The following is a 19,544-nucleotide window of genomic DNA, read 5'->3' as shown; positions in this document are numbered from 1 at the left end:
ACAAGAATTAGGTATTTCAATAAGGACTTAGAGGAGTAGAGAAGAAGTGGGACTTCTTACATGGGAGGGGAAAAGCTGACCTAGTGGCAAAACAAGAAAGAGGTTCAAGAAGAAAAGGCTGAACAGTGCCTGCTCTGGGACTGTAGCAGAGATCCTGGCCTCCTCAAAATTGAGGAGAGTTTTGACGTTACTTGATAGGGAAAGACTTCATTTATTTTCCAGTGTCTCAAGTCACCTTTAGAGACAAGGGCAAAGAGCAGCACAGAGATAAATTGCCTTCCCTTGCAGAAGTGCTGAGCACCCCTCCTATAAAAACTCCTAGAAGCAGCAGGCACTCAGCACCACTGCAAAAGAAGCCTTAAATCCTCTTTGTTCCTAATCTGTTGATTCTTTCAGGATAGAACTGAAGAAAATGTTGAGATGAGGGATGCTGGGCAGGTTACTTGGCAGAGCTAGCGCTGCACGTGACCTACGCTGAAATGAAATGCAAGTCCGGGAGGTGAAAGCCCCCGTAAAACTCCTTCCCCTCTGCAAAAGTACGCTCCAAGTTAGCTTAACACTTGAGTACCATGGTTCCTGAAAGCTACCTTTAAAGGTTAAAGCATTTAAACTATAGGAACAGCCAGGGGCAAAAAGAGGCCCATTTCAATTTGATATGTTGAGGTCCTGCAGAAAGCCAGACTGGGGGGTCTCCGAGCTCTTTGTGTGCTTGCCTTCCCTCCTGAACCTGAGATGGCTCTGAGGCCCCAGCTGTGCTGTGTTTTGGTATCCTCTTTTCCTTTTCTCCCTGTGTTGTATTAATTTAGCCATTTCCAAAAGGCTCAAGCAGGGGGACATTCTCCATCCCTGAACTGCATGCTGCACAGGAGTCCAAGCTCTGTGAAGCTCTGCTTGGAGAGAAGCAACATCCCAGCGCCATGGCAAGCCCTGCCAGGGACGGGCAAGATCGGTCCTGAGCAGCTTTGTTCTCTCCTCGGGGCAGCTCATCTGCTTTTGCGGTGGATCGGGGGTGCTCCAGGGACGCTCCCTTTTGTGTCCTTCTGCACCGCTGCAGCACGTGCTTGGGGAGCTGGTGTCAGGAGAGCTTCCTCCCCCTCCACCTGCCCTCTGCTCGCAGTGCTCATCTCTCCGTGATTGCTCCCGGGCAGGAGGCTCCCCTGTGGCCGGAGGGGTGAGGTTTGAGGAGACTGAACTGGAAGGGGTGGGAGATGGTGAACCACGGCACGGTCAGGCGGCTGGGGACTGCCATTTGCCTGAGGCTTGAGCACCTCCAGCTGAGACCCTGATCTGTGGCAGGGGGTGAGAATAAGCAAGGGTGACTCTATTTCCTCTCATCCTGTCCTCTTTTGTGCCATCCAACATATGGTGGCCGTGGGTGGAGAGGAACCCCAGGGTGCCGTGGTGCAAGGCTTGATGCCTGCAGAAGCCCAGTCTCTGTCTGCAGCAAGCACAAACTGTTCCTGAGCCAGATATTCTAGCAAATGAGCAAGAAAGCCACTTTGGAGGGAACCAAATGGTTAAAAATTAATCCCTTTTTTCCATGTAAGGGTAGTTTAGCCCAGTGAGCAGGATGCTGGACACCTCTTCTCTGCAGGGATCAGGATCTGTCCCAGTGCACTGTGATGGACAGCAGGCTTTTCTCATTTCCCAGCCTTTATCCTCCTTTATCTGTTCCTGGTTTTTAGGTCAGACCTGCCTCTTTACCCTGTTTAGGGTAGCATCTAGCACAGTCAGGCCTTATTCCCGGTCAGTCTGTTAGGTGTTACTGCAATACAAATAGCAGGACTGTCCTGCTGTACGATGAATGTTTAGCTTGCAGAGATATGAGAACACCCTATGGACTTTACCCCACACTGTAATCGGAAGAGTACTCCTCAGTTTACTCTAGCCTAAGCCTTTCTGCAAGCTGCTGCCTTTTACTGTATTATCTGGTATGATAGCAATGATATTAATAGCAGGGATCTTCCTTGTAAAGCACCAGTTGCTGCTGCAGGGCGGCTCCCCTCGTGCTCCTTGCCTGCACTGCTATCTCTTGGCACAAGTAAACACTTCCAGGCTTATTCCAGTGGTTACAATTAATGGAGATCTCCATCCATTTATCCTGCATCAGCATAAACAGTCATATCTGTAGGTGGTGCCTGTGGTCAGCTCCCACCCCTTAAAATGATGCTGGAACTTCCTTGCACTCAGACATGAACGAAGGTCGCCAGCACTCAGAGGGAAGAGCAAGGCTTAAAGCAAGTACTGGGAAACAAAGGTGGGAAACTTTTCTGGCCCCTCTGGCACAGATATCCTCTGCCATTGCGCTTCCCTTTAAAAAAGATCTCTTGTAAATCCCTCCTTGTATCTTTTTAAAGGTTTTTAAAGTGAGCAATCAAGGGAACAGGAAAGATCAACTACTTGATAAAGGTCATTCTTTCGCTAAAGGTAAAATAGTGTTAATACTGGAAAGCTGATATGCTGTTGCAGGGTCATGTCTATAAAGAGATGCTTTATTAGAATAGCCACTTCTTAGGGGTGAAGGGTAGCTTTGAGTCCCCAGGAAAGTATTCTAGGGGTTTATTCTGAGGTTCGCTTTTCCAGAGGAGCTGATAACACTGAGAGCCACCTCTGCTACCACCACAGACCTCACGTGTACAGTTAGAGCTCCACAGAGCTAAGAGGTGCAGATGCCACTCCTCCCTTGGGTGGCCAAGGATACTTGGTGGTGAGAAGTCTGAATAATGCTGACTATTGAGTGTTTGATAATATACTTTCTGGAAGTAATTCCTCTTTGGAATTGTTACTTATGCCAAGCAAAGCCTGCAAAGTGTGCGTACTCCTTAAGGAAAAACATTGTCCAAATACTCAGAAGTGCCAACTTGGAGTCCTACCGGAGGAGTTTCACCATGTTCTCCACCAGACGCTTTGTGGTCCTCTGCTTGGCCCTCTGCACAGCCTGAGGCCGTGGCTTTGCCAGCAGGACTCCAAATCCCAGAAGCTTCTGGTTCCACATTATAAGCTCCAATGTGAAGTTTCTTGGTGGCATCAATGGGAACAGGATCCCACCTGGATACTCATTTGTTCTTTGCCTTGTTCTTCACCTGATTCATAAAAGTCCCAAATCATCACAGATTCTGATATGTGGCATCAAAATCTCTCTCCAAATAGCCCTTACAAAAGTTTCTTATACACTTCTAATTGGATGCATCAATGCATGGAAGAAACATGCCAAGATGATTAGAAAATTTTGGGGGGGCATTTGTTTCCAAACGAGAGATGCCTCTACATCTTTTGCTCTGTATCTTGAACTCCTTGAGGAAGGGCTACACGGATCTGTTCCAGATGCCTTCTTAGCTGATGTGAGAAGAAAACTCTAGAAGTTAGTTCCCAGACTTTTGTGCGAGGAGGTTGCAGCAGAAAGCACTTGGTTCAGTTCAATTAGAGGAAAATGCCTGATGCCTAAGTGTAAATCAAATCCTTCTCTCTTTTGAAACAAACAAACAAAACAACCCCCCCACACCTCAGCAGAATTTCAGAGAATAAAACTTATTTCATCTCCCTGCATTGTCATTACAAAAGTACCCTCCCATGCTCATGAAAAGAGAATGATACTGCTAAACGAAGCCTGGAGTCTTTTTCTGACCTCACTCCACAACAGCATGTGAATCTGAAGGAACTCTGTGGAAGTAAATGAATGTACATCCTTTCGTGTCCGCTCAGCGAGTATGCAAGCCTTGACTCGGAGCCCCAGTGGTGCTAGACGTGCAGGCAGGAAGCTGCGTCAAGCTGCTTTTGAGGAAATCACACTTTCCAGATAAATATCAGTCAGCTGCAAGCATTTTTCTCTCCAGGATGTGTGTGCTTTTCTAATGTTTAGAATAAAAATGTGGTGCTAGGAATTGGGAATATAGTTTTCACATATTTGATTACTTCAGCATTAAAGCAGCATGATAATATTAGTGGTAGCCTTTAACATGAACTCTGTTCTATAACTTCCAGGCCTCAAAAACTAATGAGGAGCAAAACTGAAAAAAATAAAAGTCTTCCGACAAGCTGGTCTTCAGCACCTTTTTAATAGATAACAGATTTGCCGTCATCACATATCACTTTGAATATATTATGACAAGACATACAGGCTAATATAATGCATTGTCTACAAAAGGCTGGTAGTGGATATATGTAAGTGAGTTTCTCTTAAACTTGATAGAGGATGAATCAGTTATATGAGCTTTTGAATAATTTTCTCTGAATAACCAGTGTCTCCCAGCAAAATCTGGAAAGCAAAGCATCAGAAGAGTTTCTAGCTTTCAGCACTCACAAATAAGGACAGGTTTTCAGGAGAGCACAGGTCCCAGGTAGGCAGGATGAAACGCTGGGTTTTCCCAAGTGTTCAGCCTCCCGCATGCGCCTGTTCCCCAGAGTTATGGCAGGTTTGCACCCTGAGTCTGGGGTATCTTCATTTCTGAAATCCAGATGCAAATCCTGGATGGGCGTTTCTCAGCTCTTTCCAGCGCCTGGCTGCTGGACGCTTGCCTCTCTCAGATTTGGCTAGCAGGGCTTCAGAGAGCGTAAAAACGTTCCCGCCCCTACAGGGAAGGCAGAGTGATGAAAGAGATGTAAATCTAAAGCTTAAAACTGAAAGCTGCGGATTATTGAAAGACTAGTGCATGCAGAACAACTAAAAAAGGAGGGGAGGGGAAGTTTGGTCAACGGGGCGACGTTAGCTGGTGTAACGAATGCGTGCTTCCCTGCAGCAAGCACAACTGCTTCTCTGATCTCCTGTAGCCAAGACTCCCTCTCCTGCTCTATTTCTTCCCTATTCATAAATGTCAGGCCTAGGAATATGTCCCATTTCCTTGTCCTGGTTTTACCTTTTCAGTGGAGAAAGTATATTCCATGCCGCTTTAAACGCTTTACAAAGTGCTCTTCAAACTTCTCCAGGCAGATTGACAGATAGCTGAAGCCTGGGATGACCCAGGAGCACTGAGTCATTGGCTGATTCCCCCCCGCCCCTCCACTTCTCCAAGCAATGATTTGTTTTCCCCTTTCCTCCTGATTAGTTCTCAAATGTACTAAGATTGTAAAGTGAACTCAATTTTGTGTCTCTTATTTTATCTGTAGTGTCTCATTAGCCTTGGTACCGTTATAACCCCTCTCTGAATCATCATTTGTATACGGATGTTTGACATATCAGCTGGTTGTCCTTTCCCCCCCCCCCCCCCCTTTTCCCTTTCCCATCTCTTCTCAAAAGCAATGAAGACATTTCTGTTGATACTCAAATATCACAATTTCTCCCAGTATCACTAATAGCATAATGGCTTTATGAAGAACCTTCCTGCAATGTATTTTGTACGATGTGGTGCAAACAAGGTAGAATATGATGAAAACATCATTAAAAGTCACCCTCTTAGCATTCGTTCAAATAACGACAAGCAAGAAGTTTGCACCAAGCGGATGTTGTTTTTCAGAGACTGAGAACTGAACGTAATATTCTTGGAACAGTTTTACATGGGGGAAATTTGGTATAGGACAAGGTGCCATAATGTTTGTATGTATATGACTGTAAAACAGGCTCTGGTATACGCTAAATAGGTGTCTGTGTGCCGCTGCAGACCACTGTGTCACAAAACTGGTCCTGTTCCATCGTTTTCATAGGGTGCACTGAGAATAATTTCCCTAAGGCTTATAAAGGTTTCTCTAAATATATGCTAAAATGGAATTTGATATCTAATGCTTTACATACAGGACAGTCAATGTAATGTTAAGCTTCCTTGGACTTTCTCTGCCCTGAGCCGTGCAGCATATGATTCTCGTGTGCGTATTACTTTTTCTTTACTTGTGTTTTGTTTATTTTTCCTGAAAAGCCACATGTGCTAGAAGCCATTTTAGAAGGCTACAGTTCTTCCCCCACAAGTCTAGGGAATATTGTGTTCAGTTGGCATTTGCTGGGTTTCACCATTTGACAGAATGTTGTTCTTGCTGGTAAATAGATTAACCTCAGTCCATAGGGCCCGGTCAGGACATTGCTTGAGTAGAAACCCTGGGCGACGTCAGCCTGCCCGGGGTGTCGCTGAAGGGACTCGTGCGTCTGCTAGAAGATGCGTCCGGCACCGTTGTCCCGGCCCCGCTCGGTGCGGCAGGCAGCGCCTGGCCGAGCTCTGCGCTTGTGTGTCCTGGGGAAAGGAAGAGTAGTGACAGACGGGACAGAGCAGGGTGGCAGTGAGCTCATCTTCTTTCATATGGGGGTGAAAGCAGGTGATAGGCTTGAGTCCGTATTTTCCAGGCTTGGTCTTTGCGTTCTTCTCCAAGGGGCTCGCTGGGGAGATCCCTGTTCTTGGCAGGCTGATTAAGCAGGAACATGTAAGTGTTGCCTTGCACGGGTAGGTCAGGACTTGCACAGAAATTAGAAGCGCTCCTTGACATGTACTTGTTACTGTCTTATTTTAGCTTCTGGAATGGGTGAGGATTTGTTTTCCTCTCCTGAGTAGTCACATTGTTACGATGGAGAAGCTGAAGGGCCCAATTACCCACCTCTGGGATGTTGGTTGTGAAGCAATTAGAACTGACAGTGTGTGATTAAAACCAAGAAGTTACCACTTTTTTTTTCTTGAAGCAGGAGGGGTGACTGTTTGCAGATGAATACGCACCAAATCTGCAATGGGAATAATTTCCTCACCCACTATGTAATCTCCTCTACTTCATTACTGGCTGAATGTATATAGCTGTATAGTTTTTTGCGGATGAATTAACACTTGCAGTTAATAGCAGTAAACTCACAAATGGACTATTACTTTTTATAGCCTTTTAGCAGAGTCAGCCTAATGGAGCAAAACTGTTAACAAATTAAGATACATTTGACAGGGCTTCAAGTAGGAATCATAACCCAGGCGTCACCATTCGGGGCTCGAACGCACAGATCTCCATAGAACTAGTGTATAGCTTTGCTGGTGTGCGGTGGCAAGTGCTAAACCACAACCAAAAAAAACTAGTTAAGGCAACGGTTCGCAGTTCTCCACCATGAGATTTTCAGAGCAAGGAACTGACTTCCTTCAATGTTCATAAAGAGTCACATCTGGAGTGCTACAGGAAATAAAATAATAATAATGATAGTCATAGGAAAAATAATACAGCCAGATTTGTCCATTTAAAGGCTCCATATGGCACTATAGATGTCTTAGGCATTGTATGATTATTGGGCTATGGGAACATCTGATCTTCTGGGGCAAGTGTCTTTAAACCATGGACAGAATATATTTGACAGTACAGACGCTGTTGGTTGCCTGACTAAGAAACAAACTGGCAGTAAGTGGCAATAATAGTTCTCAAATACGTTAAAATGAGGTGCCTTCCCCAGTGAATGTCATGCTGTAGCTGGGTAGGTTTCTGGGAGAAGCACGTGGCTTCAGCTCCTGTTTTTTTCAGTGAAGAAATAGCAATGCCCAGGGAGCCTGTGCGGGGCATGGATGCGGAGCGGGCCAGCGGCCCCATTTGTGGTGTGGCTGGACGTTGTGAGGAAGTTAAATGGAGTAGCTAAGGTGAGCTCCTGGGCAGGTAACTCCTGAAGAAGAACCAGCTTTCCTGTACCTGCACAGAGGCTGGGAGAAGAGAGGTTGGAAGTCTCTTGAGATCAGCTGCAGAAGAACTTTCTGATAAGGACTTTATTCACCATGTCACCATCTGGATGAGCTTCAGGTCTCTGAAGTCCAGGGACATTCAGGTGGATCTGGTCGGGAGAATGAAGAAGACAGTCAGCATCCCCTGTGGTAGGGACTGCCCATCCCATAGCTTTCTGGCTCTCCTAATCTGTTGCTTTCAGCCCTGTCATTCTGCTTTTTCTGAAGATTTCAGAGGGTATATAATATTTCCTTTACTTCATCAAATCATCTCAAAGAAAGTCCTTTGATTGTCTCCAGCTCTTCCCTTGTTTTGGAGCTAGCTGATGGGGCACTTGCGTCTGGCACTGGTGTATTCTCCACCTCACCTTTCCACAACTCAACACTGCAGTGCTGCATTTGGTGAGGAGAGATGTGACACATCTTGAAGCCCCAGCACAAGCTGTCCCCCACCACAGGGCTCTTCTCCAGTCCATTCTTATTATCAGAGCTTGTTGACTACATGCGGCACCACATCGTGCACCTGCCTAGGCTCCTGTTCAGGTGACCCTCTATGCCACTAGCTCCCTGATTGCGGTGCTAATTAGTAACTCTCAAAGCCCAGATTTGGACACATTTAGGCTTGTTTTTACTCCTCTCTCTCTCTATTTCAAACCTTCACCCCTCTAGTCTTGCTAAAACATGTTTCAATGCAATGAGAAGGCTCATCATATGTTCTCTTCTTAATATCTTGTGATATTCTGCGAGGAACATTGGATGTTACAATTCCAGTATAATTATATTTTCCCATAGGTACAAAATGTGTCTACATCAATAGCTTATTAAAAGAGTGTAATAAAAATTATGACCCTGCAATTCTGCTATTAATATAACAATTCAGAGCCAAGAAAACTCCCTGATCCTTCTTATGCATCTGCTGTAACATGATACAAGAGCAGAACACCTTAAGCCAGTTTAATCCCTTCTTTTCACCCCCTAGCAATATACATTGGCCCATGAGAATAGCATGAATTGAAAGTTTAATTTATTAATATGCAATAGTGATAATGTCAAAAGAACAATATATAAAACCCATACAGAACAGGATTACACAGTGCATAAGGGAAAGCCTAGAGCTAATATTTAATATAGCAAAACACAGCCAAAAATAATTTCTTATCCAAAGAGTAGAAGTGGGAGAATTCTGCAGGTGATGTAGCAGAGGGAAAGGAGCTGGGGCAGGCGATCTCCCCTTCACTGCTGGTTCACCGCCTGCCCCGACAAGCAGGCCTGCGGCAGAGCCTCGTCTCTGCCAGGGTGCCGGGAACGCTCGGAGACTGGGGTGCTCTCTGCGAGGGTCGGCTGTCTGTGCAGTGCCTGAAGTTCCTGGCGTCATCTCGTCCACCTTAGTCTCTCACAGCTCCAATTATGTTGAAGAGCACATGTAAGAACCGGAGCAGTAGATACAAGTGGCACCCACGGAGAGCAAGCGGTTTCCAACGCACGGCGAGCTGCGGCTCAGAGCGTTTCAGTAAGTGAGGCATGAAACCAACCGTTCACTTCAGCTGAACTGTTCCCTTAAGCCTGGATGACTAAACTTTCAGCAGCAGCCAAAGTATCCAACAGCCTTAGCAGGGATACGAACACATTAACGTTTCACTGACTTCACCTTAAAGGAGCAATTTGCCCTGTGGTCTTACACCAGTAACATTCCTGGGAGCGCAAAAGGCTTGAGCCTCCCGGGGCTGGCAGGGCTCAGGTGCTTCCCAGGGCTCGTTTTGTTCCTGCTCTGGAAAGAAGAAGAGAGGAGGAAAAAGCAGAGGTGAAGGAACAGAAACCTGTTACTTTCCCAGCACTGCTGAGCGCCTGGTGTACAGGCTCCCTCAGGAGGCAGAATCCGCTCTTAGAGGGCGGGTTGAGAGGGATATCTGCAGGCTGAAGAGCAGGGGCCTGGCTGCGCCCTGCATTAGCTGTTGCACCTGTAGACGTGTCCCTGTCCCCACTCCTCTGCCACCGTCCCCGTTCACTCCGCGAGAGGCGATCGCTGCCTTCAGGGCGTGCTCTGAGCCAGCGGGGCCAGGCCGGCCAAGCGAAGCCCTGCTGCTTTGCACTGGCCCAGCTCCTCTCGACCGTCACGTGAGCTGCTCGGCTCTCAGAGCAATAATCTCCAAAAGGCAGGGAAGGCCACGGAGGGCAAACCAGGAGAGCCGCCTTCACAGCTGAGAGAGCTGCGGCTGGAAGAGGACGCGTGTCCGCAGCCGGCCTTTGCTGAACATCCCGAGATACTCGGGCAAAGATCAGCGTCCACGTGGCTCGGTGGAAGGAAGGAGAAAGGAAAAGAGAAGCAGCTGGGGTTGCCTTTCCGGCCCAGTCCCTCTGGCAGGAGTAGGTGGAAGAGGTCGATGGCAGCGGCAGGTCTCGTACAAGTTGGCAGTTCTCTCTAAAGCTCATCTCACTGGCACTGCTCCGGTGCCAGAGCCCGGGGGGGCAAACACAGGCCACAGCGGGCCTGCGCCGAGGTTTGAGGTCACGCTGCCTGCTCGTATATGCAGGGCTGCAGTGACTTATTGGATGCTTCTTTTACAAAGTTTTACTTACAGCTAGGTGGCTGAATTGGCGCATTTGCTGTCATCCAGAACTGGTGTCTAACTGCAGTCGTGGTCTCTGGCGAAGCCGAGGAGGCCTGTTTTCCTCCCAAAGTGAGGAGAGAGGGGTCAGGAGCAGCAGCGTGCCGCTGCCTGGCTGCTGCCGCCTGAGACAGCCCTTCACGGCTTCCCTGATGCTTTACTGCTTTTTGTTGTGGTTGCCATTTCTCTGTGTTTCCTGTATTGTGGCAGGTTTCTTGGAGTTTTGTTTTGATACTAGTTACATCAGTGATTTTATTTTGCTTCGCTCAAAGTCCTGTGCGGTTTAGGCCAGGTTTATTAGCAGTCACCCTCCTCATCTGACTGCCGCTTGCCCCAGCTGAACATCAGGGCTGCCAGGAGGAGGTTTGCGCGGGGTTTTGCATCTAGGGTGTGGGGCAAGTCCTGCTGCAGCTGTGGGCTGGCCTTCGATGTTGGCTTAGATAACCAAACTGCAGGCTCTAGACCAAAATGACTCCTGTGATTCCTTTTCTACGATACTATCAGTGGAGCTGATCCGGGCTGGGGACATGGTGGAAGCTTTTTAGGTAAATACTGATAAAGACTAGGCTCTCAGACTGTGGCAAAGTAGTTATGCTAGATCTTGGACTAGAGCAACTCGCCTCTCTCTGAGTATTCACATCCTCGACAGAGAAGCAGAATATTACGTTCTTGGGTAGAGGAGCTGGGACCTGTGACTGCGCTGAAAGGATTTGCATCGCAGAAACCTTGGGAGTTGTTGCAAGGTAAAACCAGGGTATTTGAGGACAGTGTGAGGCATCTTAAAGAGGGAAATCACGTGAAATGTACTTGCTCACAGATCCTGAGATTTGGCATGCAGTTTGGCTGCTGGTCAGGCACTCTGCACATTGGCCCCCCCCTTTCTGGATTTTCAATTGCCCCCTGGCCACATTTGCAGCTTTCAGAGTACAGAGCAAGGCCCATCTCAGCATTATTTCAGGTGACACGTTTGGGGCTGGGACTCTCGGACATTTTTCACTTGACGAACTGATTTCGGAGAGACGCTGCCTCGTTGGGCATGTCCAAGTCTGGAAGTGACAGCGTGTGTTTCAAGGAACTGAAGGACAGAGGTATGATAAACATGCTGTGTCTAAAATGTCCTGTTCATGGTAATGCAGTTCAGAGCAGGACAAGGGGTCAGGCAGCAGAGAAGTGCCATGCCCGGTGTCAGAAATGTATGGAGCGATAGGTCCAGAGACACCCCGAGGAGAGGAACTGCACACCCGTCTGCGTGCTGGGCCTATTCCATTTCTCTTATTCTTTAAAAATACCAGTAGACCTGCCTGTGCGTTGCATGCCATGTCATTATTAGGATACTTTTGTTTTTGTTTCGGTGTGGGAAGGGAAGGCAGAGAGAAGTGAGAAGGGCTGTCAGATGGGAGAAGGTGGACACGACCTCACCTAAACAGCTCAGCTCTCTTGTTTCACAGCCTGTGAGGCTCCCCATACCGGGCAGCCTAATGGGACACCCAGTCTCCCGGCTGGGATGTCTCTGGGTCACGTGGCAGGCAAGCTCTGGGCTCCCCTCTGTCAGCCTGGGTCGTGCTCTGGAGAAAGGCCCTTGGCTCCGGTGTGGCCAACACGCCCAGGGCAGTGCTAGGCAACGTGGCCGTTGCCCCTCCGTGGCCGCGTGTGCTGCATGGAGGTGGCTGCTGCATTGCGGATAGACCGGCTGCATCTGCCCCGTGACCGCGTGGGCTGGAGGAGCACGAGGATGGAGAAAGCTGGGTGGGTCTCAGCAGCAATGCATGAGTTTTCCCCCGCTTGTATATCAGTGGGTCCCCAGTTGGCTTCTGCTCTGCCATTAGGTACGCTAGAAAGAAAAAAGAAAGGAATCGGGCTTGCACGGGTACTTCTACAACAGTCGGTGTGGTTTAAAATGTCTCCTTGTATTACACCAGTCGGACATGGGGATATGATAGAAGGGCGGGGAAAAGAAGAGTGAAAACAGAAAATGAAGAAGTGTCAGCCTGTTCAGTACAAATCATTCTGCCCTGGGCTGAAGAGGGGAAGAAGAGATGGAGAGATCAACAGACAAATGTTCAACTAGCAGCTGAAAGGCAAACCTGAGAGAGCTGAGAGGAAATGGGAGGAAATGATTCTGTAATATAGTTAAAAAAAAAAAAAAGATTAAGATCTGACCTAGATATAAAGATCCCTCCCATACTGCCCCCCGTTTGCGAGGCTGGGAGAGGTGACGAGGAGAGCAAGACACACCAAGGACTGCTACGAAATTCTTGCCAGGTTTCGAGCCCGCGTACGTGAGGCACAGCAGATCGCGCAAGGTCACCGCGTGCGTGGGCTGGCCTCTGCCTAGGTGCTGGCGAGGTCGAGCGCTGGGGAAATACCGTGCTCACTGCGTGTCCCTGTTTCATTACTTTTCACAGCTTCAGATAAAACCCAAGAGGTGGAGGATGCCGCATGTGGAGCGGCAGGGGCAAGCGTTATCCTGCAAGGGAGATGTTTTTGCTCAGCCCTTGGCTTAGCAGCAGCACCTCATCTCCTGCCGTGGGACAGAATCTGACCTCCTTCTTGCTTTTTTTCAAGCTTTTCTTCCCCTGCTCTGTGAAGGGTCAGGCTCTTGCCATTGTCCATCTCAAAATAAGGACATGTAGCTTGGCTGAACAATGTAATCTAATGATGATCTGCCAGTGGGGGAAGGGTTTAAAAATATCAAGGATCTTTCAAGAGAAGTGGCAGAAGAATAGAACTAGGAGTAATAAAATTAAGTTGATAAAGGAAGAGTCACCTGAAAAGTCTCCCACAAGGTCTGCTAGGCTGTGGCATGGCCTTTTAGGAGAAATGTGAGCCTTTCTATGAAATCATTCATAAATGATGTGAGCTGTTTGCTTTTAAAAGCCTTGGAGCTGAGACAGCCATCCATTTCAAGTCATCTGTTAACTCTTGATATTTCCGTCTCTTTCCCTACCTTTTGCCAGTGCCCTGGTTACAAGATTTTCTTCCACTGATGGGTTATTCAGTCTGATTCTCCACATGATCTGTGCTGGCAAGACTTCTCTATGTGGAGCTTACTCACAAGCAGGCCAACAAAAATATTTCTTGCTCAAAAATCAAGCTATTTTACTTGGACACTGGTATCCTATGTTCATATCCTACACTTGAAGTAAATCTTAAAAAGTGCCCAGGTGACTGTTAAATTGTAGTCTAATTTTCTAAAGTGAGTCAGGCACCTCACTCACAGTGAATAGGAGCCAGGCATTTGAATTTGCTCCATTTACCATTTACCTTCTGGGCAAGGTTTGGGTCACCTCTTCCTCAAGCCAGGCTTGGTTTTGACTGTAACTGAATCCAGACCTTTGTGCTAAAACTCCCCAGCGCGAATGCTGAAGGCAGAACACCCACGTGGACTGTTGGTGAAGCCCTTGGGTACTTGTGTAAGACGTATTTAAGAAATGTTGGGGGATTTTTTGTGTGTTGAAGAAAACATATTTGACATTTGTTTTTTACTGATCTCTAAAGTCTGACAGCGAACACAAAGAACCCACATGTAACATGAAAGCATATCTGTTATCTCCTAGCTTCCATAAATATGGCACACAATGCTTTTCTTTCCCTCCACGATTTGAGAAAACATTGATTGGATCCATCTAAGTGATGAATGTCCACCAAATAAAACCCTTTTTCTGGAATGATGACCTTGGGCAGATTAGAGCAGCTAGGTAAGAAATCCAGCAAGTATTTATCAAAGGCTTCTGAGACAGTGCAAACTGTAGTGAGTTCAAAAGCAAGAGACTTTTAGTCTTCGCACAACTGACAGGGTCATAACGTTTCAAGAATGCCAGGAATCCATGTGGCTGTTCCATTAAACACCCCTGATTAGTGAACGTGCTGATAAACCTCCAGAGTCAGAGGTCAACGCTGCGGAGCCAAAGGTACCCCAGGTACCAGAAAATGTCTTCAGAATTCGTGGTCCTCTTGCTCAGTTAACCCCTTCCGTCACTTCACCCATGGAGCTGTAAAAATGGAAAGAAACGGTCTTTGACAACGTTTTTCAGAGAATTCTGCAGATGTGCGAAGAGTTGTTTTGGAAACTGGAAAAATGACCTCAGGCACCTCCCATGGAAGTGTTCTGGGCGGCTACTTGGTCTTTGATTTCAGCTCCGGCTCAGAATTAATATATGTGTAAAATACTGCATTACCCACTGGCTCATCCAGGCTCTCTCCCTTCAACCTCAGGTGATAAAACGATGGCAGCAGGCTGTACATTAAAATACCTCCAGAGGTATCAAGTTGCAATCTGGAATGCAATTTCAAAATACTCAGACAGGAACAATCACGCCACCCTGCCAACAAATAAAGATCTCGGCTTTGTTAACGTTTCACTGCGAGAGCTACAGCTTCACTCCTGTGAAGCGATGGTGACGAGCGATCGGGGAATCCAGAAAATATCAGCTGTGTGCCTGACTGTCCCTTTTGCAGGGTGCTGTTTTATGTGCAGCACGGTCAGGAGGGTCCCAGCAAGCCTGAGTTATCTCAGCAGGGACCCACGGTGGCAGCCCGCTTTGCAGGCTATTGCCCTAGGGAGTGACCCCCCCGACGCAGTACGGCCGTTGCTTCCATCTCGATCTCCTAGCCAGCAACACGGGGCTCCAAATTTAACCAGTCTCACAATATGCGGCTTTTTGTCCCACGTCGTGAGAGAAAGCTGCTGGAGGTACTGCGGATTCCTCTGCTTGGTTGCGGGCCACAGTGTGACCCCATCAGTTTCTTTGAAAATCAATACGAGAAATGTCAGAGAATGCAAAGGAAGTGGGAACAGCCAAAGTAAAGACAAGTGATGTCCTGTAATGGCTATAATGATTTTGAAACACACAAGGTCACAGATAATTAGGAACCTAATTCTCCTTTGAAAGAATCTGTCAAGCTACTTCCCTACCTCAAAAACAATTGCTGATTGATGTTATTTCTGGGCTAACAAACTCATTGAAGGTAGTCTGAATGGAGGCTGTACAGCCCCTACCATCCAGGTGGACGTAGGTAGTCACAGCTGTAGAAGAAACCCCAAGTAAAGGGTTTTCATTGTTATAATGAAATAGTCTTAACAGGACCTGCTAAGTGCCTTCAACTCTGCTGCAAGCGAGAGCCACAACCCATTCGCAATTCTGTTAATCAAATCCTGAATATTTATTGCTAGGGATATCTCTCAGCTGGGTGCTCTGCAGTGCTGTGCAGGAGACTTGTTTCATTCTTGAAGAACATGACAGAAACCTTAGTCATTCAGAAGTGATGGGAAGCAGGGAGAAAAAGGCATTAAGAAACAGTGGAGCTGCCTGGGGCAAGGGTGCAGAGGCCCCAGAGCAGGTGGGGAGCTGAGCAGGCCCTAACACAAGCTCTATAGGAGAAGGAAACAAAATTAGAGGCCTCCTTCTCAGAGGGGTTAGTGTAGCTAACACTAGAAATCTTAGATTGCCTCCTCTCTACCATGTTTCTAGCTCAATTGTTTGGAGTATTTTAATTCTAAATGTAGAGAGCAGGGGTAGCATTGGTCTCCTGTAGTGGAGAGAGAGAAATGGTTTTATAAAATCTTGAGGAAGCGAGTCAGCTGCAAAGGGCCGGTGGAAGCGTGGTGTGCTCCATTTCCCGTATCCTGCATGCTCCTAGCACTGGCCGCAGGATCGCCATGGCTCGTGGTGAGGGATCTGTGGCATGGGTCCAGACCCACCGGCAATGCCAAACACTAGAGCTGCAAAGCAAATTTGGACTTCAGCACAAGCGCAGCTGTTAGCTCAAAACGTGTAACACAAAATTGCCTCACGGCTCAAAGGCCAGGGCCATCCCGGTGAAATAGCAACCCCACAACTCCCAGGCTAGGCTTTGGGATAAGGCTAGATGATAGAGCCACCCAAGAGAGGGAAGAAGCTCTAGGAGCCTCTCATGCAGGTAGAATTTTAAAAACACAGTAATTGGGAAGTGGGTTCTGAGAGACTTCTACCTACCTGGCAGAAGGTAAATGCCCAGAGATCGTTAGGAAAGGACGGCATTTGGTGTAGAGAGACGTTTGGCAGCACAGAGAGGCAGCCAGCGCTGAGGTAAAGGCATCAGCAACACCCTAGCCTGTGCGTGCATGTCTGTGTGTCTGTGTCTGTGTAGCCGCGTTTTGGTCAAGGGAAAACCAAAGCGCTATGGAATCCACGCGGCGGAGTCGCTGGTTTGAAAACCTCAGCGTATTTCTCAGGGAATACTCAGACAGGACACTCGGGGAAATTTCCTAGAAAAAAATGAAAAGCAGCTTCGGGATTTTCAATATCGATTATAAATTGTCTTTTGTTTGTTTGTTTGTTTCTTCCAAAGCTGATTCCTCAGCTTTTTTGTAGCTGCTTCAATGTCAGCAAGGTCCTGGGCTTGAGGGCAGAGGAGTGGTCCTTCCTGAAGAGGGTAGTGTAGCTACAACTGTTTGGATTTTCTTAACCTCAGAGATGTGGGGTAGAGGGATACCATAGGAGAACATGGTTGCAATAAGGACATAACACACAAAAATTGATTAAGATTTCAAGGTCCTGAATTCTGCTGCATCCTGGATAGAAGAGATTTGAAATTACAAGCAAAGACAAGCTTTTGGCTGGCTCCACCTTGGGGTCAGCTGGCGGATGTCTCCAGGCACTGGGGAGCTGACCCAACTCAAGGCAGAAATGCCATGTTGCAAAAACAACAAAAGCAGTGTGGTTCAAAAACCAGCTGCGATTTCTGCAAAGTGACAGCTAAGAATTTACCGCACTCCTAATTTACATAACTCAAACACTTAGACAGCAGAGACGTCAATAATTAGGGATACAGTAAATATTACAAGACTGTCTAATAACAGTTTGTATTGTTCTGAATTACAAAGTACAGATTTCCTCACATCCAGATCTTAATTTTCACAATGGACAATGCTTATGGCACGTTATTTTGTTATCTGTATTTGTATCATTTGAACAAGAGTTTCAAAATGGTAAATATGGTCAATTAGTGCAGTCACCAGTGGCCAGCACCTTTCAGAGTATCGGTTTCTGCGTAGAGTGTTTGCGATGTAACTGGAAATACGTGTCTCTGCCGCAGCGGTTCCCGGTGGGGTCGGCACGCCTCGTGGTGGGCCACGAGCTCGGTGCAGGCACGGCACGGCCAGAGCCCAAGCGAGTCTGTTCCGCCGGAGCAGTGCTGGGTTTCCGACAGGTCAACCCGAGTGTCTCCGTGCTGCAGTATTATGGTTGGGGTACAATAGCTGTAGGTGGTGGGACATGGAGCAGAGACACGCGAGCAGCTCTGCGCATGGTGATCCAGCTCAGCTGGGCTCCTTGGCCCGCTGTCGGTGCTGGCCCTGCCGGAGCCGGTGTAAGAGAGGGCCGCTAGCAGCAGCAGGTCCGGAGGGTGGGAAATAAGAAGTTGGACGAGGTGAGGGGCAGAACAAAGCTGGTTGTCTCAGGTGGGGCTCGGCCGCAGCTGGGAAGCCCTGCCGGGAGTCGGGGAGCCTAGCTCAGCTCTTGAGGAATTTGCACATCAACATCTCCGCGCCAGAGGCTTGCCTCATCTGTAAAATGAAGACCACGCTACTTCCCCTGGGAGGCTAATCTCTCTGGAGACAGCGCAGCGCGCGGGCCTGCTGATGATAGATGATCTGAGTAGGCTCAGGGCATGTCTACACCAGAGCGGTGAGGCTGCAGCTTATGCAGATCCTCCTCCTCAGAGAGGCTCTCACACGGGCTGCGCTGCCCGGGTCTCGGCTGCTTGCTTGGAGGCTGAGGCCTCGTGCGGCCACGGCCGCATTGCTATTAATGTGCAAGTAACCCGTGAAAGCCGCTGGGGTCTGTGCCACGGCCTTAGGTCTGCAGTGCAGCTGCATACGCATGGGCACGCGTGTCAGACGGTCACCATCGGGATGCTTTGGGTTCCTTCTGCCGTCTTTTGTTACCGCAGACAGTATTTGGAGAAGTGCGGTGGTGTCCTACGCGGATTATGGATTATTGTCAATGCCAGAACTGTGTCGAATTATACAGAGGCTGGTGCAAGACCAAACTTGAACACAGCGTGTGTATGCAGTTTCTCTCATTCCGCCCCTGAGGACCCACTTCTCACTCACACAGATCCCTTTCACATCTCGTCAACAATTTAAGGCCTTAAAGTCACAGAAAATATAACTGCTGCAAATGGGAAATAGGTGCTTTTATCTCCACAATGTCTTTAATCTGATATTTTCCCCCATTATTTTAATATAGGAACCTTTGACCCTAACACTGCCGGAATTGGCAGATGTGCACTGGGTGTGCATGGGACTCAAGCCTTCATGTTTTCTAGCACAGAACCTTGTTTATCTATGAACTTTTCCATTTTCCCCTCGAATAAAGGGCTAGTACCTAAGGGGAAAACAGAGTCAAGATCCAACACTATTATGTCATGTTTGGGGCTTTTTCCCTCCTGGCAACTAATAATGTCATGTTTCAGTCAGCATTCACCCTCTTCCCTCACCTCTATTAGTCAAATTTTTTTTTTTTTATTATTCTGTGGAATGGGCATAAGCATGATTTTCACTCCAGCACAAAATATTTCAAGTGCCGTTGTTTCTCTGTATATGAAATCCTCTATCTTTTCCTTCCCACTGAAGTATCTGGAGCCCAGATTTGTAGTCAAGATTTCAGACACATTTTTGTGGCTGCATAGTTCTTATTTAGTTTTGGGGGAAAAAAAACTATTTTAATAATTTGACCTTCATTTTCATCATTTCTAATGTCTGTGGATCCTTCCAGATGTGTTTCTGCCTGCCTGACCCTCCTGTCAATACTTATTAATTTCATGGCCTTCTTTTCAAGTGTGTTTGGAAACAAACAGGAAAAAGTTACTCTAAGGTCAAGAATGAGCCCAGGGAAGCAAAGATAGGAATGATCTCCCTGCAATACTTCATATTTCTTTAACTTTTTCTATCTCAGTCTTACAATGGATTTTGTAAACATAGATCTGTAAAGTGTCCTTGAAAAGGGGAATTGCTACTCTAGTGCTGGAGACGAGAGGACGCTCCAAGATGTTAGTTACCAAGTTATCTGGTGAATCAGCGGTGGAACTAGGAGGTGCAGTAGTCCAGATGAAACTGGCCCCAGTGCAAAGAACCAAGTCTCGGCCAATTCTGCCTGTTTTCCGGGGGAATGAAGTGCCTTCCAGAGCTGAGTGCTCACCAGAGGGGTGATGGGGTCAGCAGAAGAGAATTTTTAGTGCCTCCTCAGAGTCATGAGAAGTGCTTCTAAAGAAAGGGCCGGTAAACCTGAAATAGCAATAACACTGCAGTGCAGCAAGAAGAGAAGCCCTTTTAAAAGAGCGAACTCTTGGTGTCCCGATC

Source organism: Dromaius novaehollandiae, chromosome 17 (assembly GCF_036370855.1).
Source record: "Dromaius novaehollandiae isolate bDroNov1 chromosome 17, bDroNov1.hap1, whole genome shotgun sequence".
NCBI classification, from domain to species: Eukaryota; Metazoa; Chordata; class Aves; order Casuariiformes; family Dromaiidae; genus Dromaius; species Dromaius novaehollandiae.
The sequence above is the reverse complement of the archived record's forward strand: the minus strand, read 5'-3'. Positions refer to the sequence as shown.